This window comes from Peromyscus eremicus, chromosome 4, assembly GCF_949786415.1.
Source record: "Peromyscus eremicus chromosome 4, PerEre_H2_v1, whole genome shotgun sequence".
NCBI classification, from domain to species: domain Eukaryota; kingdom Metazoa; phylum Chordata; class Mammalia; order Rodentia; family Cricetidae; genus Peromyscus; species Peromyscus eremicus.
The window spans coordinates 150,810,619-150,834,806 of NC_081419.1; the positions used below are offsets into that span (position 1 = coordinate 150,810,619).

General features: G+C 50.8%; 1 protein-coding gene and 1 long non-coding RNA gene across 3 annotated transcripts in view; one reads left to right on the top strand and one right to left on the bottom strand.

Annotated features, from left to right (window-relative positions):
- The window catches only part of Cdh4 (cadherin 4), a 503,129-nt gene that overhangs the window by 303,409 nt on the left and 175,532 nt on the right, over positions 1–24,188 (top strand). The gene's annotated exons all lie outside the window — the stretch shown is intronic.
- LOC131910044 (uncharacterized) lies at positions 6,645–10,769 on the bottom strand. Its single transcript, XR_009378971.1, has 2 exons — positions 8,810–10,769; positions 6,645–7,595 (listed from the first exon to the last, which is right to left on the bottom strand). It is a non-coding gene; the product is annotated as an uncharacterized LOC131910044 (long non-coding RNA).

Genomic DNA, 24,188 nt, shown 5'->3' on the forward strand with positions numbered 1-24,188 from the left:
CCAAAGAGATAGCTGATGGCTGTGTGGGTGTGCTATGAGGTCCAAGGAAGGCAGCTCTGTGAAGCATTCGACTCCTTGAGTGATATTCAGATACTTGGTCTGCACTCCATGAGCTCTGGGGTGGCAGTAAGAGGACCCCAGTGAACACTGCAGGATTTGGGGGACCCCCTGGGAAGCAGGAAGCAGCTCACTGGGCACAGGCTTGGACAGGCTTGGACACAGCTCCACCCCGACTCCAGAGTCTAGCCTTCCCTGACTCACCTGCCCTTCGTGGTCTTCGGGCCTCTCTGCACTCCGTTTGTTCTGCTCAGTGTGGCTGAACTTAAGCACATTTATTTCAGCACAGGGTTGGAGCCATCTACTGGGTGCCCAGTGTCAAAGTGAAGGGCAAAGAAGCAGGTATTCCCAAACCCACCACACCACAGATTTCCGAACCCAACAGATGCTGTGGTCCTCAGGGCCCCAATGTGTATAGAGGACCTGGAAATATTATATTCTTAAACCAGGAAGAAAAAGTCACTGTTATGTTTTTGCTTTGTTTTGCTTTACTTTGCTTTGCCATCATAGTAGCAGATTAAAATTCTCATGTTTTTGAAGGAAGGTAAAGGACACCAGGTCACAGATGCCCTGGTGGGCAGGCCTGAGGTCTTGTAAAGAGGTGGGCAGGTGAATAGCAAACAAGAGCTACCTAGGGTGCAGTTTAACAGGCTGGGTGGGAAGCCACCAAGGAAGATTGTCACAGGTGACGTCTGTCTGCAGGGAGAATCTGGGGTTCTGTTTGGAATGAGCCAGGAGATGTTATGAGGTGGAAGAGAAGCAGAAGCTGAAAGGTCCTATGAGTTTACCATGACCATGTAAACAAAGTCCTTTGCATGGGTCCTGTTGCTGCTGTGGTGGGTGACCTTGAGCTTAGGGTTTGAACATGTGGATATATGGTCTCCCTGCTCTGCAGCTAGGAAGTCTCATGGGGCAGAACCCACTCCAATGCCTTGTTTGGGGTGTAGAGGTCCCTGAATCCCTCGGCTGTGACCTTTCCTCCATCTGTGAACCAGCAGTCACATGCTGATCTCTGCTTCTGCCCTGAGTTACTCTCCATCCTCAATCCTTAACAGGTCCTGAAAACACCCGTTGCCACCTCAGGTGAGGATGGCCGTCTAAGGCCATTAATCTTCATTGCACACCTGTGTGCCCGAGTGTGTCAGAAAAATCCTCCACCACTCTTTCACTTGCTATGTGCACACGTGTCAAGGAATGCAATGCTGAGCGCAAAGGCCCACTTGCCAGCCCAGAGCCTGCCCTTCGGCCATGGGCAGTGGGTTTAGCAAGGGCGGATTCTGTTTCTCTTTAGATCTTGGTGTGCCTGTTCTGATCCATCTGAGCTTCTTCTCCTTCACTTTGTGCTGTCTGTGGGCAGTGGGACACTATCACTCTATCAAGCTGCCACTGTGTGGCAGGTGCTCAGGAAAAGTGACTGACACTAGGTGGGGAGGTGCCCTTGGAGAATCAGAGCGAGAGCGAGAGCGAGAGCGAGAGCGAGAGAGAGAGCGAGAGCGAGAGAGAGAGAGAGAGAGAGAGAGAGAGAGAGAGAGAGAGAGAGAAGGAGGGAGAGAGAGAGAGAGAAGGAGGGAGAGAGTGTGTGTCAGCTTTGCTGGAACAGGCCGTGTGCCAGGAGGGATCAGGATGGAAATGCCTGAGAGGAGCTTGATTGGGTGAGAAGGTCACCTGACTAAATGGGATTCTCACAAAGGCAGAGTTAGACACCAAGGGTGAGAAAGACATGGCAGGATGTCTGTCACAGAAAACTAACTTAGTAGGGTCATTGCTAAAACTAGGTGGGGAGGTCCAAGTGGAAATGGCCAAAAAGGGGGATCAAGGGATCCCAGCTAAAGTCTGATGGGTAATAGTAGTCACTAGAGCAGCCCCTGGGATTGGCATGAGTAGCCCCAGTGGGCATGCGGACAGATCAAGCCCATGAAGAGCAGGAGCTGGACTCAAAGACAAGCCCAAACATGCCAGCTCTGGGCTCTTGCTCACTGTCCAGGCTGTCCGAGCTCCCAACAGCTCTGCTCTCGGGTCTTCATGACAAGGGAAAGGGCCTTGGACCATGGGTGTCACTGTGGACGAGCTAAGCACCGGAAGAGGAGGGGCTAGAGAACAGAGGTGCTGGGGCTGCCCAGGCCCCCCACTGTCTGTGATGCAGCCACCCCAGCAGCAGCAAAAGCTAAGTTCAGTAGCTACCGCTCTTCCCACTGCCCTTGCCCCTCTGTGGGTTCTCAAATAATTTGTGCAGAGTCAGAAGCAGCCAGGAATAGGGAAGTTAAGCAGCGATGTGGAGACCAGCCTCCCATTCCCACAAGAGCCTCAAGTAGACAGTACCAGAGATGAGTATTCATTCAGGAAGGGACCCCTCAGTGAATATCATAAAGGAAGGGAATTCCAGACTCCAGGTTACAGAAATGAGGTATCCACTTCTAAAGTCTCTGGACTTAGGATCCACCAGCCAAGCATCCCAAAGTGACAGGAAAGTGTGCGTGCTGACTGCTTCTGAGGACAGCCAGCCATCCACAAGGCCCTGACTCTCTATCAAGGCCAACGGGAGATGGGGGTCAGGAGCAGTGATGTCACATGTTGGTGCAAACCAAAGGTGTAGCTATGACTTCACTGGTTGCCTGTCAGGAAGAAATCAAGATTTTCCAGGCAGTGTGACATCCTAGTGACATTTTCCCAGAGGGTTTAAGGACAGAAGCGTTGTTCTTGAATTCCCCTGAGCAGAAGAGTTCCAGGTTACATTGCCCTGCCCACCTGTAGCTCTCACCACTAATCTTGTGTCAGAAGCGGGGCAATTCCAGGATGGTGCATTCCTCAGGAGTCTCTGGTCCTGGGGGACTCTGGATCACATTACAGCCACATACCAGCCAGATGAACAGGACTGAGAATTTATTATTTTTAAATGTAAATGAGCATATATGAATAAAAACAATTAGCAAACAGTTTACTTCAGAGGAGTGTGTGTGTGTGTGTGTGTTTGTGTGTGTGTGTGTGTGTGTGTGTGTGTGTGTGTGGTATGTGTGTGTGTGGTGCTGGGGACCAAACCCAGAGCTTCAAGCATGCTTATCAAATGTTGTACCACTGAGCTGCACCCTAGTCCCTATATTTGGTTTCAAGAAAACTTGATCCATTTATAAATAGATTTGCAAGATGGATGCACTGCAGGGATTTTTGTTTGTTTGTTTCTCTCGCTAATCAAACAGAGCCCTCCTTGTACATTCAGTGGGGGTGCAGGAACAGACGGCCATAGGCTGGAGGCTTAACAGGAACCATCTAACCTCCCTCATTCCTGGAGGGTAGAAGTCTAAGACCAAAGCCCCGGCTCCACCCCTGACCTCTCCTGTAGGTGTTTGGGGCACTGCCATCCCTGTGTCCAGAGGGAAGGAGCAGACCCTATGCAGTCCCTTCTCTTGGGACACCAGTCCTCTGGATGGAGGTACTATGTCACCCAGGAGCCTCCTCTGCTTCCCAAGAGGTCCATCTAGCTCCACACACAACCACTCTGTGCTACAGACATGGCCCAAGCCTCCCCACACGATCACCATTCATCTGCCCCCCCCCCCCGGTATCTCAGGCATTCCAAACAGTCATGGAGACCAACAGCACTGGAAAATTCTGCCAGACACTTCAGTGAGGAGATGAATTGGATAATGAAAGAGAAGCTACTTCAAGGAATTGGAGCTTATCCAGCCTCAAACATTTTGTTACAACAACATTTTCTGATTCCAAAGTGCTGGGGTAGCTAACTTCTGTGTCAGCTCCAACTGCAGGTGTGGGTTGAAAGAGAGAGACAGACAGACAGACAGACAGAGAAAGAGAGACGGAGACTGAGACAAAGAGACAGAGACAGAGAGAAAGAGGGAAAGAAAGAAAACTCGGTTACTCAAGAATGCTAAAAAAAAAAAAAAACCTGAGAGCTTAGTGCACATGTCTCTTCATGGTCTTTTAGGGCACATGGTCTCTTAGGGCACATGGTCTCTTAGAATCTCTTAGGGCACATGGTCTCTTAGGGCACATGGTCTCTTAGAGCACATGGTCTCTTAGAGCACATGGTCTCTTAGGGCACATGGTCTCTTAGAGCACATGGTCTCTTGATGTTTGGCCAGTGTTTAGCTCACAGCAGCTTCCTTTCATTCTCAACAAGTTTACAGAACTGAGCAAGAGGCTGGGGGAGAGGAGGAAGGCCACCTCTAGCCTGTCTTCTTTGCCCCCTGGTGATTAGGAACAGACAGGCCTGGCTTGAGCAGGGCAGCATAAATCTCCCCTGCATATGGGGTCCCCGCTGAATCTCCTGGGCCAGCCCCGCACAGGCAGATGGGACCAAGGTCTGATCTTGGGCTCCTAGGAAACATGCCTCTTCAGGGGGCACCTGGTTGTCTAGCCAGAGACATCTTCTTACTCTCAGCCCTGACAGTGCCTCCCTTTCTCAAGCATCTATGATCTCTCAAATCTGAGGCAACAGTGAGGATTCTAAAAACATGGATCATATATAGCTGTGAAAAGTCAAGCTAGGAAGGTAGTTGGCAAACACCTGAAGTATGTTTTATACCTTTCTACTCCAATGAGATAACATGAAGTCATCTAACAGGGAAAGGGCTATATGCATAAAAATGCATGCCCATACATGCAGGCAGGCACATACATGCACACATAGATACACAGATATGAACATACATACAGGCACAAAAATACCCGCTGTTTGACTTTGGGAGATCTGGGAGTCCCAAGTATATAGCAGAGGAAGATCTGTCCTGGCTGTTTGTGACATGGGAGGCAGGAGCTTTCCAAAGGTAGAGGAAGGTCCAAGGATAGAGGTCCATGTCTGTGTGATACCCCCCGCACTGTGGGCATCATGGGACATGATCCCACCCCTACTCCTAGAGAGGAGCTTACTCAGGGTGTGGCAGCCTTGTGGCCCACCTACTACAGGATTGTGGCCTCCCAAGGACAGTTAAACAGCAGTCATTTTTAAAAGTACATCACCAAAACATAGCCCAGTCTGCCCCTGTCATCCTGTCCATGTGATTTAGCCTTGTCACTACACAGTGAGCTCCCATCCTTCAGCTGCAGGTTGGTGTGGGATGTCAGACTGAATCAAGGAACACCCTAGTTAGAAATGCCACTCACTACAGGTGGGTGGGCCACAGCCATCTCCTGCCACCCTCAGAGGACCACAGATACAGGCAGCATACCCCCTTCACTCGCCCTCAGTGAAACAGGCAACCATCCCATATAACAAAGCAGCACGGTAACCCCCCATCTTAATGCCACTTGTCCAGCAGAAGATTTCTGCCACAGTGTGGAAGCGAGGTGAATATAGACAGAACCCAGGCCACTGGCGAGGCACCGTGGGTAGGAGGAGAGCAGTAGGCGGGGCTTGAGAGCCACCTCCAACCATTTTCAGTACTTGTCTGCCTCTGGCACTTGTCTGAGCTGTAAGGACCAGCTCCTCTATGCAGGTGAGGTTCCTCTATGGTGCTCAAGGGCTAGTGCATGGCAGCAAGTAGGATCCAACCACATCTGGCCCCTCCTGACTTCCAAGCTCAAAGCCTGTATCCATAAGATGGGGGCCCAGCATGAGCAGACTCTGGTCTAAGTGCTTTATGCTTTCTTTCCAACTTTCTGTTTCCAAAGTTTTCCTCTTAACAGGCTCTCTGTGAACTGCACTGTTGTGACTCCGAAGTTGCATATCCAGGTCATGACTTGTAAGTTGACATGGGCTTGCTTTAGGAATGTGACTGACATTTTCACTTGTACTGGGCGTAGGATCTGAGCAGCTCAGTGTTGGTCCCATGTGAGATGTTCTGTAGAGAGAGAGAGCAGCTTCTAAGAAGAAAGGTTTGGGTCATGGCTCTTGCTTGTGTGACGGAGCAGGGCTCAGGATCAGTTTTGGAAGCCTTGGTGGATGGAAACTGCAGAATTTACAGGTAGTGCCCATCTGTGATGAAGCAACACCAGCTCTAGCAGCTTCCGTGACCTTTCATGAGCCCCAGGTCTCAGACTCAGTAGGTGTTTCCAGGTTGGACCACCCGAGGAGAACAGCTGGAAGTACCTTACCAGTCTCTGTCTTGCCCAGGTACAGAGACATGGCCTGGCTGAGGAGCAGGCTCACAGAAGCCATGGAAATGTCAAGGTCGTTGTCTATGCCCAGTAGCGTGAGACTCAAGACAAGGAAGCTTCCACTGCCCCTCCTGTGAATGCTGTGTCAGGGTGGCATCCACCAGCTGCTCTATCAAGGGGTGCACACCCTGACTGAGCAGTCTTCAGCTAGCCCAGTCTCCCTGCCGCTTTCCTCTCTCAGTCTACTCCCCTGCATGTAGCTGCTTGACAATCAATAATTTTTTCACAAAAATGAGATCATATGAACTCTTTACTTCCAATACATCGATGGCTCTGCATCACATTTAGAATAGAACCCTTCTGTGTGGCCCTCAGTGTTCTGACCACTGCTGACCCCTTGCTGCACTGGGACTCTCAACTCCAAGTGGACTTTGCACGTGGACCTCAACATCTCAGACAGAAGAGTAGCCCAACACCTTCACCCGCAAGGAAGCTAGACTTTAACATTGAGATTAAAGAGTCACCCACAGGCAGTGTTTACCTTGCATTCAAAGGATTTATTTCCATCCTTAAAGGTAATAATAATAATTACAGACCTTTGGTGGTGGTAATTCACAAATAAGTGGTATTTAGTTAGTTTTTCTAAGTGCTAACAGTTAGCCTCACCCTTCCTATTGGGGAGGTTTAGTTCACTGAGACCTTAGCCAGAGTTTTAATCAACGTATCCCTATGTGGACCATCTGCATAATTATATTTGCTTTCACCAGGGCTGACATCACCCCTGACTGAAGGCTATACACAGAGGACAGCAGGAAGCAGAGTTTGTGTGCACGAGGGTCGGGAATGATGGTTTAGTGTGACTGTGCATTCTGATCAGAGGTGCTTGTACTCAGAGGGTGTCTAGGCCTTTGTAATATTTCCCAGCCCCCAAGGATGTGTAGTCTTTTCTGTCACCAAGAGGCACACAGCACCCCCTAGAAGCACAGTGGTACAGCCAATGTGTCTCCTGTCATCCAGAGACCTGGCATGCACATAACACTGACCAGCATGTGGGCGCCTAAGATCCCTGTGTTCTCTGCAAGGGGCCCCACCTTCCAGGTAGACTGAGGGCCATTTGGTGTACCCTGCTATGAGGGTGTCCCACCCATCTCATCTTCCCCAACTTAAAGATGATCCAACTGTCCAAATCTACACTCATTTCTTTTCCAGTGAATTAGTGGAATTGGGGCCTCTCTGGGGATCTGTTTCCTTAATAGGCTACAAAATCTCTTTCAGTTCAGTCAACTTTCACACTGGTAATGGCAGAGATGAATGTGCCCGGTAAAGGGCCCCAGCTCGGGGAAGGGACACAGCCCCTCAAACTGTACTGCTGTTGCTGATGGGGAGGACAGAGTCCCACCGAAAGGGATGATGGACACTGGTGGCTGAGAGCAACCATTTCTCCTCCGTCTGTGCTCAGATGTGACACGTGGCATTAGGATAGAAGCCTGCAGTAACAGAAAAGAGAAAGGAACTGGAAGACCAAGGTCCTGGAACCTCCTTGTAATGTCATTTCTTTACCAGGATACCACCTACCATTATAGTAGAAAACAGACAGCCCCGTGGCGTGGTCCATCCCTGATTCTCCTTATAACCACGCACACATGTGTTGGGGTTCACTGTGCAGCAGGACTGGCCTGTGCAGATTCAGTGCCCAATGACCAACATATGCACCTGGCTATTTGCTAAGCCGACATCATGACTGTAAATGCCTGAAAGCCGTGACAGGGGCCCACAATCTCTTCAGCTTTTATGGCTTACATTCCAGTCGTATTAAAATTTTTTCAATATTGTAAGTAACATGATAATGAATGCCCTTAATCTTTTTTCATTCATCAATTATTTCCTTTGGTAAATTCTTAAGACTAAGATTGTCAGGTCCCAACTCACAGACATTTACCATGCTTTTAATAAACAGTGCCTACAGTCCTTCAGGGCAATTGATTATACATATTCACCATTAGCATTCGAGAAAATCCATTCAAACCTTTGGGCTTTGGAATTTAATTTTACCCAATTACAGTCTCAGAGATAACACTGGTGACATTCATTCTTTTTTCCAACAGAAAAAAAAAATGCACTTTCATTACTTATAATGACAAATAAATTTCAAAAAGGACAAGAATTTTCATTGATTAGTTGTGTATGAGAAGCAATACGGTTTTTAAAACACAGTCACATACAAGATTATTTCATCTTGTAATTTTATCACAAATGGCTCTGTTAATTTGTTAAATGTGTCACTCTCTTTCTGGGGTTCTTTGACGTCTGTGTGGTTAAGACATGACCTGGTCCCAGCTGACGGGCCTTGTGGGAAGTGACTGGATCTAGAGGGTCCTGATCTGTCCAAACCCCACTGATGGATTGTATTCTAGTGGAGGCTGGGAGGTGGGCAGTAAGGTCCCACTGGGGGCAGTAGACTGTTTCCAGGAGTTGCCTTTGAAGGCCTCGTCCTCTGTCTCTCTCTGCTTCGTGAGTACCGTACCTGACTCCCCTCCACCACATCTGTTCCACCATGCTGTCCCACCTCACTGCAGGCCCCAAATCACAGAGCCAAGCGATTACAGCCTGAAACCTTGGCAACCGTGAAACCCTTTTGAGTATTTGGTCGCACTAGCCAAGAGCTAACACGGCATCACTAGCATTTACTTCAAACACTTACAGAATAGTAGGGTGGCATCCAGTGGCCAGGATGTGACTGTGACCCATGAAAGCAGAGTCTGGGTGTCTTCAAAGGAGCAACATCTCCTGCATGGGACCACTGCATAGGCTGACTCGTCAACCAGTGGGTGCCTCCCCACATGCTTCCACAGAAAGGGACGATCCAGAGAAGGCACTGGGCCAGCTGTACATACTGGGACAAGCTCTGAGTTAGTGGTTAGGGTGAGGAGGACATGTTTGGCTCTCCAGCAGGTGGCCATGACAGAATCTCAGGTAGCAAGTAGTCACGTTCCATGTATACAGTTTTGAGTTGATGTTAGCTACTTTTCTCTTCTAGTGATAAGACATCATGACCAAGGGAGCTTATAGAAAAAAGAATTAATTTGGACCTGACAGTTCCAGAGGGTTAGAGTCCATGATGGTGGATAGAGGCAGCAGGTGGTAGGCAGCTGGGGCAATTGCTACAGCTCACATCTCAAACTGCACATTGAAAGCAGAGAGCCAACCAGAAATAACGAGTCTTCTGAAACCTCAAAGCCCACCCCGCCCCGTGACGTACTTCCTCCAGTGAGTCCACACCCCCATATCCTCCCAAACAGCCAATAACTGGGGACCAAGTATTCAAATGCCCATGACTTGTGGGGGACATCTCATTCAAGCACCAAAAGTTGTTTTTCCCCCACCCCATTATTTTATATGCATGGATGTTTTTGCCTGCACGTATGTCTGTGCCTTTAGAGGCCAGAAGAGGGCATCAGATCCCCCTGAAAACAGAGTTACAGCTGATTATGAGCCACCATGTGGGTGCTGGGAATTGAACCTGGGTTCTCTGGAAGAGCAGCCAATGTTTTTAATTGATGAACCATCTCTCCAGCCTCCTTGCTCTTTTGTGACAGGGTTTCGTTGTGTAGTTCACACTGCCCTGGACTAATTATCCTCCCCGCTCTGACTCTGAATACTGGGTTACCGCGGGGCTGCTACACCTGGCTTCTGACCGTTCCCGAAGTGTTACTTAAATGCCTTTCTGAGGCTTTTAGCTTCTTTCTCTTTGCTTCTCTCTTGTCAAAAGCTGTTCCGAAGGACCTAGTGTAAAACCGAGAAGAGGTTTTCCAGATTCCCAGCTTAGGAGGATTCAGTGGCTCTTTTCAAGGTTGCTGTAAAGGGGAAAATACTGTTGTCCGGCTTTGGAAAGACACCGAAGGACTGGGCTGGGTGTGAGCGTCCTCACTCTGTGTCTCACTAACGGAAGTCAATGAAGATGAAGATATCTGCAGGATCCTTAACAATGTCAACCCAAGGCTCCCTCTGAAGTGAAATGGGCTACACAGGATTTGTGATAGGCCAAAATCAATAGTGGCAGATCCACATCGGTAAAGGGACCTAATCCTTCTAGAGACTTAACTGATTAGCCTCTCTGTGGCGTCCTCCGAGTGCTTAGCTGGGAAAATCTCTGGGAGGAGTAAGACAGTGCCTGGCGGGGGAGGGTGAAGACCGCATAGCTTCTCTGTGTCACTTGTGACTCTTCTGCTGGAGTGGACTAAGGGAGGGCCATACATTCTGCTGCTTCACAGGCTGCCGAGTCTCCTGATAACTAGGACAAGACATCACAATCCTGGGGTGACTCAGGCAAGGCATGGCAATTCTGGGGTTCACTCGGTTGCTGAACTCCAGCTGTACTTCTCTTTGCACTGGATCTAAAGTCCACTCACATCTCTCTACTGGGGTTTCAGTGTGGGCACCACGCTAAGCAGTGTATTCTGGAGTGCACAGGTGTCTGAGTACATGAAGCATGCTTCCTTCTCTGGAACAGGGTCTCCACTTAAGGGAGGTCTCACTAGCTATGACAGTATGACAGCTTCATTGCCATAAGAAAAGAACTGAGATGGGAAATGCATAAAGAAAACTGTCTGTGTACCTCAAAACTTTGGAAACTTAGAGTCCGAAGTGCCTCACTTCACAGGGACCACATCATCATGGCAAGAGAGAGAGAGAGCTCACATGGGGAGACAGGAGACAGGAGAGATAGGGGATAACCTTTGGGCTTTCCACCAGACCCTACTTCTAAAAATTAACACATTGGTGACCAGGCTCCCAACACACAGACAAGCCCTCAGGGGGTTCCCAAGTCATTTCTGATCCATAGCAGCCACTGAGGTATTCCCACATCAGGCCTGAAGAGAGGAGTAGCCAATATAGTGTGCCCTCCAGTCACGCCACAGCAGTACTTTGCTGCTGATTTTGACTCACGTGAGGGGTTTGGGGGGCAATGTCAAGGTAAGGAAGTTATTTCCACCTGGTATGAGACTTGCTCCACCAACCTTGCTCGGGGCAAGACAGAGAAGCCAGAGGGCATCTGAAGGAGCAAAGGGGCTGGGGAGGAGCCTCCCAATAGAGGAATCTTTAGAGCACCCCAAGTGTCCCTGACACTCAGAGTACCAGTGCATTCTGAGGCAGGGCACAACCAGGAGGTGCCAGGCCTGGTACCAGTCAGTCCCAGAGCACACCCACTCCTAAGCTAGGCTAGAAGCAATCCTGGAATTCTGGGTATTGTGGACACTGAGCACTCCCTTCTCCTGAGGTTGGTGAAGGGAGCCCCTGAAGCTGGCTGCTTGGAGGCTAGCACGGTGTACTGTGTCTTCACAGGAGCAGCCCTTGGGAGCAGGGTTTCTTAGACCTATCCATCCCTCTAAGATTTTTTTGCCTTGAGTGACCAGGTGAGTCGTGGTGGGGTCAGAAGCCATTGTGGAGCTTTGTCCCAACCTGGCAAGCAGAAATGGCTGCACTCCACAGCTGCCCTGTGGAGCCCCTGGCACAGAGGGTGGTCCTGTCCTCAGGAGCTGCTAAGCTTTGGGCAGCAGAGGGAACCTTCCAGAACTAACTTGAGCCAACTCCCACTTCCAGCCCCCAGCATGTTAACTGCCCTCCTCTTGGTGATCCTGAAGGAAGCCATCAGCAAAGTGCTCACCGACTCGCACACTCAGAAGCCATCAGCAAAGTGCTCACCGACTCGCACACTCAGAAGCCATCAGCAAAGTGCTCACCGACTCGCACACTCAGAAGCCATCAGCAAAGTGCTCACCGACTCGCACACTCAGAAGCCATCAGCAAAATGCTCACCGACTCGCACACTCAGAAGCCATCAGCAGAGGGCTCAGAGTCCAACTCGCACACTCAGAAGCCATCAGCAGAGGGCTCAGAGTCCAACTCGCACACTCAGAAGCCGTCAGCAAAGGGCTCGCCGACTCACACACTTGTCTGATGCTTCAGAGTCACAGAAGGGCCTGCACGAGTCCCACCCCAGGCAGCCTGACCCTCTGGTGACCAGTCTGGTCACCAGACAGTGAGACACAATGAAGGCAGAGAAGGACTGGAGCCCCAGGGAGCCGTTACAAGATTAGGATGGTTTGGATATGAGGTGTTCCCCACAGGCTCGTGTGTGCTGTGTGACACTGTTCCTGGGGAGGTGTGAACAAACAGCTAGTCACGTAAGACCGAAGCACAGCTGACACCAAATTCCAGCTGTGACCCAGTAAGTTTTACTGGGGTTATTTAAGTCAACATGAGTGAGGAGTTACAGGAACAGAATTGACTCAGGCATTACATCACCAAACGCCCACCCAGGCATGGGTGCCAGCTCCCAAACACTGGATGCCTGGAGCACACTGTGTAGGCTGCAGGCAGCTCAGTGGGTCCGAAGTGTCCTTTCCAGGCTGCTCGGTTGGTCTCCACTTCTTCCAGGCAGCTGGACTGGTCTAAGAACATCTCTTTATGGTCCTCACTGCTTATACACACCGAGGAAGGGAGGAGACTGACAAGTCTGGTCTGTTTCAGGGACTTCCTGAAGCTAGTGAGTTGATTACTTCCTGGGCTTGCAGAGCTTCCCAGTGAGATGGAATGTTTCACCATCCCTTAGAACATCCTATGTTTTAAGGAGCTTTCTGCAAAGCTGGAAGGTTTTGTCTCAGGGGAAAGTGATACACGATAATGTGTTTGAACACTCGGCCCTCAGCTGGTGGCACAATGTTGGTATTTTGTGAGAGTTTTAGGAACTTAAGCCTGCCTGGAGCAAGGGGATCACTGGAGGAAGGCCCCAAGGCTTACAAAACCCAACCCTGCTTTCTGTCCACCCTCTGCTTCCTGTTCTATGGGGATAAGAGGAGGTGTTGAGTCACATACACACACACACACACACACACACACACACACACACATATGCACACACACATACACACACATACACACACACATATACACACACACACACACACACACATATATACACACACACATACACACACACACACACACACACACACACATACACACACACACACACACACACTCCCACAGCCCTGAAGTTCCTTACCACCATACCTCCTTCCCTCCTTTGTGGACTATTTCTTTTCAAACCAGGACCCCCAAATCAATCCTTCCTCCTTTAAGTGGCCTTAGGACAGAATGTGAATAGATGCCTCCGTATCCGCAAAGACAGTCTGTGAGTGAATCCTTTGCATGTATGGGAGGGGCATCAATCATGTGTAATATCAGAGAGTAAGATGAACGGTGTGAACTCAGAATTCTCCTGGAAGCCTCTTTAGCCCAGCCAAGACTGCAGGGATCTGGTGCAGGTAACTGAGCTGGACTGAGGAGATGGGCCAGTCTCTAAAATATCCATATATGGCAGTCCATTCCAGAGTAATTGCTAGATCTTAGGGGCAGACTGGAGACTCCAGGTAGATGCTGCCTCTATGAAAGGAAGCGATCCACCTCCTCCTTACTCACTGGGCCTGCCTTGCCCCCAAGGCTTGTCCCTATTCCACACAGCTCAGCACTGAACAGTGACATCAAAAAAGCAATAGCATCCTGAATGAACCATTACATCCTAAAAGACCACAAAACTCAAAACTAAGCAATAAAAACCTCTAGCTGAATCTTTCATTTTAAGGATCCAGCTTATAACAGCTTTGTTCCTTCTGTGCACAGGAGTCTCAGTTATGCTAAGCATGTGGGCTTCTCTGTGGGGCTAGTGAGCCTGCTTATCACGTTCAAGAGTGGGGACTGCCAGGGTAGGAGCCGTGTGCCACAGAACCCCAGAGAGTGCTTGTGTAAACCTAGGAGGACTTGCATCCAGAAGAGTAGAGAAAGATTAGCCACATGGCTGTGAGCACAGATGTGGACCCTGACAGAGACACCTCCCAGCACTATCTACCCTGGGGACTGATGTCCCCACGTGGAGCTTGGGGACACCCTTGGATGATGGGCTGCTCAGTTCCTCTGCACACACTTCTTATCCATAAATATTTAGGTCTCAGCCACAGCGTATCGTAGAGATCAGGTGACAGGATAAGAGCCTCACCAGGAGTCATAGAGCTTCTAGAAGCCGAACCAGACTTAGAACATTCACATCACCTCCTCCAGTGAGGAGCAGCCCTGCCCAACCCCATCGCATTTCTCTCCACATTCATGTGAATACCTGAGCTGTTGCCTATTTCAGAAGAAAAATAATCAAAGCCATACCAGCCCCATGAGGTTCAGTACTATACAGGCTTACATAACTAAATTCTCAAATTCTAGGAAACAATCCTATTTTTAAAAAATTCCTATTTTTCCAAAAAGGGAATTGAGCTTCCAAAAGGTCCAAGATCACACAACTACTGAGCCTGAACTCAGACTCCAGCTGCTAAAGGCAGCAAGGCCCAGAGACTGCTCAGCCTTCATTCTGCACCCCGAGTGCTGCTGTGCCCCAGAGGCGATCTGGTCACCTTCCTCTCTTGTCTACGCCTACAGCTTTGCCTGCCCCAGGGACAGAGGCCATAACCCTCTGTATCTCTATCCTGTCTCTGTTGCTCTGAGCTGAGTTGAGCGCCCCTGGCCTCCAGCTAGAACAAAGAAGGCCTGTGGGCATGTATTCTGTCCTCATTAAACAAGCAGCGTTTAATAACCGTAATTAATTCGCTGTGCTGTTCCTGTAAATCAGACACATTAGACGGAAGTCAGCAGACACTGTGATAAAGTCACCCGGCATCTTGATCATTGGAGACTGGCGGTGCGAAGATGCGCTGCACCTGGTCCGGCTTCGTCTGCCCTTCCTTCTCTGCAGTTCTACAGACAAGCTTCAGGCTGCTCGGTGCCTGGCTGTCTCAACATGGACTTGTGTTTGTGGGGCCCCCAGGGGCCACATGGAGTTCACCAATGTTTTATGTAATCTCTTAACTAGGTGTCAACGTTTGAGCCTTAAATGCCACACGCAGTGTCTGGCAGCATGAGCTAGTAACCCCTTCATTCCCCGCCTTACGCCCCCTACAGCCCAGCAGGCTACCTGCGCCACTGAGTGGCACAGCCCAAGGTGGTCCATTCCTCCCCTCCAAGTGCCTATGGCAGTGGATCTTATAGGAGAGTCGCAGGCAAGAAAACAAGGAAGGAAGTGAATAGAACAGGTGGAAGTGATGTGGGCAGATAGATTCCCGTAAGCCATGGTGGCCCTCTCAGCTCTAGAGAGCAAGGTGGGAAATAGTGGATGAGTAGCTCCAATAAACCTGCATGCTCAGCCCCTGCTCCACCCTGGTCACCGCAGGGACAATGGTGGCGGCTTGCACTGCCATGTCCTTCCTCTGTGCCAGACTCAGTCCAGAGCCCAGTGGGGTCACACCATCAATGCATACAACTCAATGCTTTGGGATTCTCTCACTACCTCCATTTCACAAATGACAAAAGTGAGACACAGAGAGGTGAAGAAACTTGCCCGAGATCACACAGCAGAAAAGCCTGGCAACAGAATGTCAACCAGGCAATCCGGGCATGTGCTCCCAATGGCATGGGGTATTTTAAAACTGTACAGTAAGAGATGGTAGGGAAATACTCAGACGTGTGTGGAACCAGGAGACTCCTCTGGAGTTTTCTCTTACTGCTTCTGTTCTTGGTGCTTTGGGCAGACGGGCCATGAGGAATACGAAGGCCTCTCTTTCCCTGGTCAGTGGACTGGCCTTAGGGAAGTTGTGGAACAGACCTGCTTCGAACTGCATGTTCAGAATGAGTGGGGATGGCATGTGGCTACGGCAGTCCCAGGGCCTTCCAGAGCTTTCTATTACATTCCTATAGCCATAGAAAATCACTCCTGTCAACAGGAGGTTGGTTGAAGGCGTCCATGGCTTTGTTGTTCAGCTAGTCACTAGTTACATGACAGCCTGAGGTGAGCATTCCCAGCATAGAGTGCAGCCCTGCATGCCTGGCGGAGGCAACTGCGGCTGTAAGATAGGCGTGCGATGAAGACAGAGGGGAAGAGCCTGCAGTCAGTCACTAGAGGGAAAAAGAGCCAACGTCCCAAGGCCTGGTAGGGGACAGGTGTCCAATCTGATGTGGCCATGTGCTTGCTCAGGGGCTTTGGGTATGAGGGGAGGGTGAGTAAGGTCTCCCGGAGTTATCAGGTCCCTCAGCTCCTCGGTTAATTTTGAGGATGAGCAGCACCACGTCTCTGATAAGGGGTGCCCACCTATCTCTTGACCACCACGTGGACTCCAACTAGACAGACATTTTTGGGCCTGTGTGTATATACGGCTGAGCCATAGGCAGGATTGTGGAGGTCCCTTGACTGTCCCTAGTCATGATTCCCTCGGCCCCCTTCCCCTCCTCTCTCCATGGCCTGCTTACAGAGCAGAGGCCAGGACTGGGGAAGCAGATCCAGGTGAGGAACATGAGCTGTCCCTGAAGAGCCCCCATGCCGTCCCCAGACTCTCTTCCTAAGATGTGACCACATGGTGACCATTCAGAGGACATATTTATTAGATGATTCCTTGGGGCAAGAAGGGAGGAAGGCTATGTGTTCACAGCTCAGTGAGGAACCTTCCCTGCCACTGACCAGTGGGAACTGGGGAGCCTGCCAAGGACCGGGCAGCATCAGGGTGACTAAGATGATGGATGAAGAAAGGGTATGTGTCAGCGGGATGTGTGATGGGTTATAGCTCGGCGGAACCCCAGGGGCTCTGCCCACAGCAGCATTGTGCTAAACCCAAATCAATCTGTGGAGGCACAGCATTCCAGGCAGGGATGCGGCATGTGCCATTTGGTGGCTGCAGCCTTGGCCCAGACGTGCAGCCACCATGGTCTGGATAAGGGTAGATTTCATTTTAAGTCAGGAAGCTGCTGGCATCGTGGCTTTGGCTTATTTGTAAGAGCCTGGGGCGGCCGCCTGAGTGGATGGGGAGACTAGGAAGAGCTGGAGTCATCTTCCAGGCAGGAACTGATTGCCCAGACAGACCGGCGTCCCTGAAGATGGCCAGATGAGGAGGGACACACCAAGCCAGAAGAGCAGTATCTGCTGACAGCTGCGAGCATCGGGGAAGGAGGCACACCGTCCCAGTGTTCAGGCTGGGCTTGGGGAACACCAGTGGTCACTGAATACACCAGTCATTTCTACCTCACACCCTCCAGGCTCCTCTGGCCAACATGACATCTAGACATTGCCAGCTCCAGCCCAGCGTTGTGTCAGGCTGTTGAGGACAGTGTTGCCTGTTCTTTAAGGTAGCTGTTGTTCTTGCTTCTACTGCCTGTAGAAGGGTGTTGTGAAGATAGGGCGTGGAGCCGTTGATTAAGGACCAAGGAGAATGGGCAGGCAGAGTCACTGGGTTCAGTCTCCGCTGACACCGTACGGCATCTGTGCCTTCCTCCCCAGAAGTGATCTGTCAGGAGGGTGGGTTAGAGGCAGGGTCCCCTCTCTCTGCCCCAGCCCTAACTGCAGGAACTCTTACTCCTGCTGCCCTGCAGGTACTGGGCAGGGTAGAATGACCTCAGCTTTACTCCTGCACTGGTCAGAAGCAGACTGAGAAGTCTGGGGCCCAGGCAGGGTTGGAAGAGTGTGGGTGCCATAAAGCACACCCCAGTCTCTCAAGGAAAGAGGCTACCACAGACGCTGCCACCCATGGCCCTTCACTGAGGCCAGCAGGGAGGTCAGATTCAAGAAGCTGCCTGTGCAGCCTTGCCCACATCCATCCATCGGGGCAGCTGTTCCTGCCACTGGCTGGCCAGGGTGCTTACTGCTCACTCTGAGATTAAACCTGTACTGTATGACTTTGAGAAGTTTAAGTAATACTTTTTTTAATAAGTCTGGACTTTTGAATTGGCTTAGAAGAAGGCGTGCTCCTAGAGGAACAGTGTAGCTTTGAGTGCTAATAGCTCCGTGAAGCCTGTGTGTGGAGCACCTGCCACAGGCTGAGGCTGGAAGTTCTGCCAGTCTGACCATGCTGTGTATGACGTCTGGAGGGAGCTGCTCCCAGCACTCATGTTTATTCATTTTTGATGAGGTGTGTGCACAGCCAAGGCCAGCCAATCCACCTTACAATGCACTAGGGTGATATAATGTTAGATTTGTCTCTGACCTTTGAGTCCCTGCAAGCAGCTGGTGGCCTCATGGGCTAAGTTAGAACATGCCTCAGCCTGGGCTGCACCTTCCATTCTCTGGCGTCTGGAACTCTGTCACAGGTTGTCATCTGAAAAAATCAACCAGAAAAGTAGTAGCCCAGAATGAGTGGATCCTATAAAGTGGTTGAGCCCAGTCGGGGCAGGAGCTAAGCAACCATCTGAGAGTCCTTCCACCCTCCTCCAGCACATACCAGCCAGTGAACCACTGTGTTTGTGTTTTCCACAACAGTGCAAACAGGTGCTGCCTCTACCCACTTGCTAGCTTGCAGCCAAGGTCCTTGCCACGGCCTTCCCTTGTGAACAAGCTCCTCTTGATGGTGCTCCAATCCAGGAGGACCCATCTAGGGAGGCCCCAGCAGCCCAGAGCCAGCACCAGGACTCCTGAGTGGCATACCTACCTACCTCTGGTACCATCCCTGGCCTTGGAAAGCCATGTTCTTGGGCAGTAAGGTACCAAGTGGTTATGCATACATCACGGGACAGAGTGCTGGGAAGGGCACTCAAAGAATTATGGGATGGGGAGGACAGGTCTCCCCAGTGACAGATCACTAGAGAGCCAGAGAGTCAAGGGTGACTAGACTGATGGCAGTGATGGCTGTCGCCCTGTACCCTGCACAGTGCACTGACAACACAAAGGCCCTGTGTCGGGCAAGGCTCTGTGACTGGCACAGACGAGTCTGGGTAAGAACGTGAGGGGAGGGGCTAAGCTGAGCCTAGAGGAAGCAGTCAGGCCCTGGCCGCAGCAGTCCCTGGGGCATTTGGAAAGTGTTCGTTCTGAGCCCACTGGGGAGCCTTAGCAGGTTTTAGTGGGAGAGCAGAGAATGGCTTTGACTGGAATTTGGAGGTCTGCACTATGGCTCCTATTTCCAGGTCCAGAGGAATTAAGGAGTATCAGAAAAACCAAGAAAGAGGCCTCAGATCCTGACAGAGGCTACTCCATGCAAAATACAAACCCAGAAAAGCCATTTCCCAAAATTCCTGTCTGCCACTGTTCCAAAGCAAGCACTCTCCCCAAATCTTCCTCTGACACCAGAGAAGAGGGTCCTGGCTCCCCGTCTCTCCAACCTCAGCTTCAAAAGACGTAATGAAAATAACTCCTAGCCTCTGTGGTTTTGAGGGTCCAGTGCAGGTGGGAACAACGTCGCAGGATTAATAAAATGTGTATCATTACACAGGACACACTGTGAGAGTGAAGCCTGAGGACAGTTTCTACTTCTAGGGGGTTAGTGGCAGACCTGAGCTGGGCGGGCCAGGAAGAACCAGGTCATGAACACCTCAGGCTACCTGAAGCTGGCACCCTAAAGCACCCACTCCACTTCCAGGCCCAGCTAGCAGGAGGCAGAGTTAAGCAGGACAACCAAGTACAGCCCAAGTAACCCAGCACGCAGAAATGTGGGCTTTAGGAATGTCTAGACCCAGCAGCCTGGGTGACCCCGACAGGAAGATGTCTGCTCCCCTGAGTTCACTGGGTTTCTGCAGTTCACTACCCCATGTGCATCCTCAGCTGCTCCTAGAAACTGAGCCTCACTGCCAGCAAGAGTGACCACCCCTTCCCCTCAGTTCCAGAAAACCATAAAGAATGAGTCAGTCACCCAGTCATTATGGTGGGATGACCCCTGACCTATTCATGAGGGTTCAGGTCTGCTCACTGGCTAAGCTAGGATACATGTCCTCCAATGGAGCCCAGGATGAGGTCAACCCACCCAAACAAATGGACTAAGAATGGATATGGGAGGCCCCTACAGAACCTGGAGTCACCATCAACTTGAGGAAGGGAACGTCAAAACCAAGCACCCCCAGAAGAGGGGTGGCATGCAGGCTCTACAGGAGGCTGAAGAGTGCCATTCAGACAAGACAAAGCTCAGTTATCCCTTCAGGGTTCCTGTTACCCTGTGGCCATCTCAATGTTGTGAAGAAGCCAAGCATGTCTCCCTCTGATGATGTAGGATAGAACATGGGTGGTGGGCCAGGTCTGCAGGGTAAAGAGCTAAGGATGGGTTTGCTGCAGCTCACTCCATGGCCCCTTCACCAGGAGACAGACTTCTAGGAGATGAGACATGGATTAATCTTAAGCTACCTGGGTCTGGTACTAACCATGGTCCCTTCCCTTAGTAACTTGTGGCCAAATTTCAAATCCAGGTGCAGAGTCAGTATTGAGGTGTTTGTGGTAGAGGGATGGAGGGATAGAAGTGTGATGGATTGGTAGGTGGATGATGGATGATTGATTGACTTGTTGGTGGGTATATAGATGGATGGATGGAGGATGGCAAATGAAAGGATGGATACATGAATGTGTGGGTGGGGAAAGGATAGTAGGTAGGTGGGTGGACCATGGATGGATGGATGAGTATATGGAGATGGATAGAGAGAAAACTAGTGGACAGGTGAGTAGGTAGATGGATGGTTAAATTGGTGGTGGATGATGGCTTACTGCCTGAATGAATGGAGGAAGGAAGGAAGGAAAGAAGGAAGGAAGGAAGGAAGGAGGGAGGGAGGGAGGGAGGGAGGGAGGGAGGGAGGGAGGGAGGGAGGAAGGAAGGAAGGAAGTACAGGTAGATGGGTGTACAGATGGGTAGGTGGTATACCCCCAGGACATACCAGTGTTCCTTCCATACGTGATAAAAACACACATAAGGTGCTGTCCTTGTCCTGGAAATCTCAAGATGAATTAAGAAAAATCTGTTCCATCAAGAGCCCTTCACAGTCTGACAAGCAGACCTAGTACATGTCATGTGACAGCAGGAGCATCTGTGGAATGACTTCCCCAGCTCCAGCATCTGGCACTGTAGCTAAATGATCAAGTGTGGCCCCAGACGAGGCAGCCTTGAGGCATGGCCGAGGTGTGTGTTTTGAGCAGATGGTGTCTGAAGGGGGACGGTGAAAACTTGTGCCGTGTGTGCAAGGGTGCTGAGCAGGTCCTTGGGTCACTAGCAAGGACTGGAATATTAGTGAGAGGATGGAAGAAAGCAGCGAGGCACCTCTGAGGGCAGGAGTGACTGGAGCTGCCCTGTGTCTCTACAGACAGAGCTCTCTGTCCCTTGTTGAAAGACGAAGAAGGGAATAGAGGAGGCATAGGGTGGAAGGAGGGGAGAGAGACAAGGGTAGAGTGTGTGGACAGCCTCTGGTTCTGACAGGAAATAGGAACCTCAAGAGAAGTATAAGGGCTGGGATGGCATGCAGGACAAGACCAAAGACAGTACGGAGGTGTGAACACGGATGTGGGGGACTAGTGTATAGCTGAGCACATGAGCCTGAACTAAAACACTCACTGGCTTGGATCTCTAGGAACTAGAAGCCACCAGAGTGGGCCTCAGCACTGCACCCCAATGCCCCCAATCTACGGGGCAGTTGTGGTGGATAGATGGCATGCCCCTGAGTATTCATGCCCCAACTCACAAAACCAGGAAGTGTGCAGCACAGGGGAGAACATGTGATGAGGACTTTGAGATGAGGACGTGACACAGAGCCATCCAGTCCAGTCTAAGCACAATCCAAGATATTCTTGTGAGAGATGAGGGAGATGTGAGAGTAAGAGAGGCCCATGGGATATAAGGTGTCAGAAGAGGCCCATGGAAGATAAGGGGTCAGGAGAAGCCTGTGGGAGATAGGGGGTCAAGAGAGGCCTGTGGGAGATAGGGGGTTAGGAAATTTTCCCCTAATCCACCAAGAGGAGACAGGAACTCTACCTACCTTGGATGCAGCCCAGGAGATCAGCTCTGATTTCTAACCTCCAGAGTACACCAATAACCACCTTGATTATAGCCCAGGAGACCCAGGCTGAATGATGGTGCTCTGATGCTCCTAGCCCTGGATCTGTGATTGTGTGTTCTTTAAGACCCTCTGGGCCACAGGTTCTTTAAGACCCTCTGGGCCTCTGTCATGATGTAGCTCCTTCTCTGAGGTACTCATTGAAGGAGTATAGACAAAGCCCAGGGCCAGCATCCTCCTCTTATGCCATCTTTCCCTGTCTCCTTTTGAAAGCTCCCCAGGAAAGACATTGTATGAGAGGGTGTGGTCCACACAGGCCTGCATTGTGCATCCTTGTGCTGTGAGAGGAAGTGGTCCACACAGGCCTGCATTGCGCATCCTTGGCAAAGCAAGCTCATGAGAAGCCTGGCAAGTCTCACCCCACATGGGATGCCCAGGTTGGTGTTCCTGTGAACCCTTGCCAGGGTTTTACTATGCAGTTTGTTTGACCAGCCTGGGGCTGCTGTTCCTCAACCTTCACTGTCTCCCACAGGCAGGGAGGGTCAGCCTGGAGGGTTCTCTAGTCTGTTCTCATGTGTTCAGTTCATAGTGCTCTCGGGGCACATCCTGAAATAAATTCAGGGCTATGGAGATACCCACCGAGCAAATAGCACATTCAGGTTACCCCGCTGGTAAGAGGAAACTAAGACTGACATCGCTCTTCTGGATCATGTGACACAATGGGACAGAGGCTGGAGAGAATACCCTTCAGGGAATTCAAGTTACACGGCCATCTTGCCCAGGGGCCTGCTCATAGTTCACACTTTTCAGTTACACCTTAACACAGTGAATGAAGTCCGCGGAAGGGCCTGAGCTGAGCCAGCTGCAAGCCGTGGGGTGAGAGGTATGGACAGCTGTTGGGGTGCAGGCAGAAGATGCCAGACCTCTGAGCCCTCTCCAGCCCATACTGCTTTCAAATAAGCTCTCCTTGAGACTGCAGGGCCAACATAGACAGCACACAAGCATGTCAGCTGGACCAGAAGAGGGTGAAGAGGACCCAGGAGATAGGTGTGCCTTCTAGAAGGAAGAATGATGCTACAGAGCTTGGTGGGGTCCAGCCAGGCCGCTGATAAGAGGGACTTTTGGGTTAAGAGGGTGAGTGTTAACAAGAAGGCTGGGGACGAAGTGCAGAAAGAAGAGCTTGCCGTCATGGAGAACAGGAGAAGCTATTCTGGGGACCCAGGAGTTGGGTCAGGACAACCAAGCTCTGGAAGCCATTTGTCCGGCATCGGCTGACAGAGATGGTATATTGGCATCCATATGTGCTGCTCCTAGCACGCTGAGCTCTCCAGGAGCCAGAGTTAAAAGATTGAAGTAACCAGAAAGAGTCCGTTCTGTTCGCTTTGAAATGCTGTCTCTGTGTGTAGCCAACATAAACTGCTGCTCATGAGTAACTGACTCTCTTGTAAGGTTTGAAAAGCCCCAGTGTGTGCGTCACACTGTGTGACCTCCCAGCTCAGTGCAAAGGCTGTGTGAGACTCTTCCTAGGAAGACATGAGAAACATTGACCCACCCAGACAGGGTACCCACCACCAAAGAAGTAATCCCACCAAATCCGGCCTGGTGAACCCAAGGGTTTACTGAAGTGGTTTACTGCCTTTGGAGGACTCAAAGGCAGACATATCATCAAAGAGCCCACCCAAGTCGGGTGCCACCTCATGAAAGCTGCAATCCTGGCGCACTCTGCGCCACAGGCAAGCAGCTTAAAGGGACAGGGAGTCTCTCCCCCACCCCTGGAAACTGTTCACTGCTCAGAGCCCTGGGGGTCCTGAGAATCCTGCACATTCTGGCCTTTCCAGTCTTGTTAGTTTGCTATCTCCCTGAGTCTTGTGAGCCTCTGTCCTCCCTCCAGGAGGGAATGTTTCAGTTTGGAGGTGGTTGTTATACAACAGAGTGCGAGCCAGTTTCTGTGACTCTGGAGAACCGCATAGCAAGAGGGACAGAGAAGCCCCAGACCCCAGTTCCGGGTTAGCGGCACACTATGGCATGCCAGATCTACACCCTTCCCCTGCCGCCTGTTTCCTTTAGCCAACTTTGGCTGGCACACAACCACACCCCTTCACTGAGTTATTGCCTATGGCTCTTGCCCATGGGTGGACTGACTGGGCAGTTTCAAGAAGCCCCAGAAGCTGGCAGCCTGACATAGCCCTGTCAGGTCCTTCAGGAGAGGCCCTGCTCTCCACCAAGACAAAGGGGGAAGAGGGGCCATGGGACGGTCT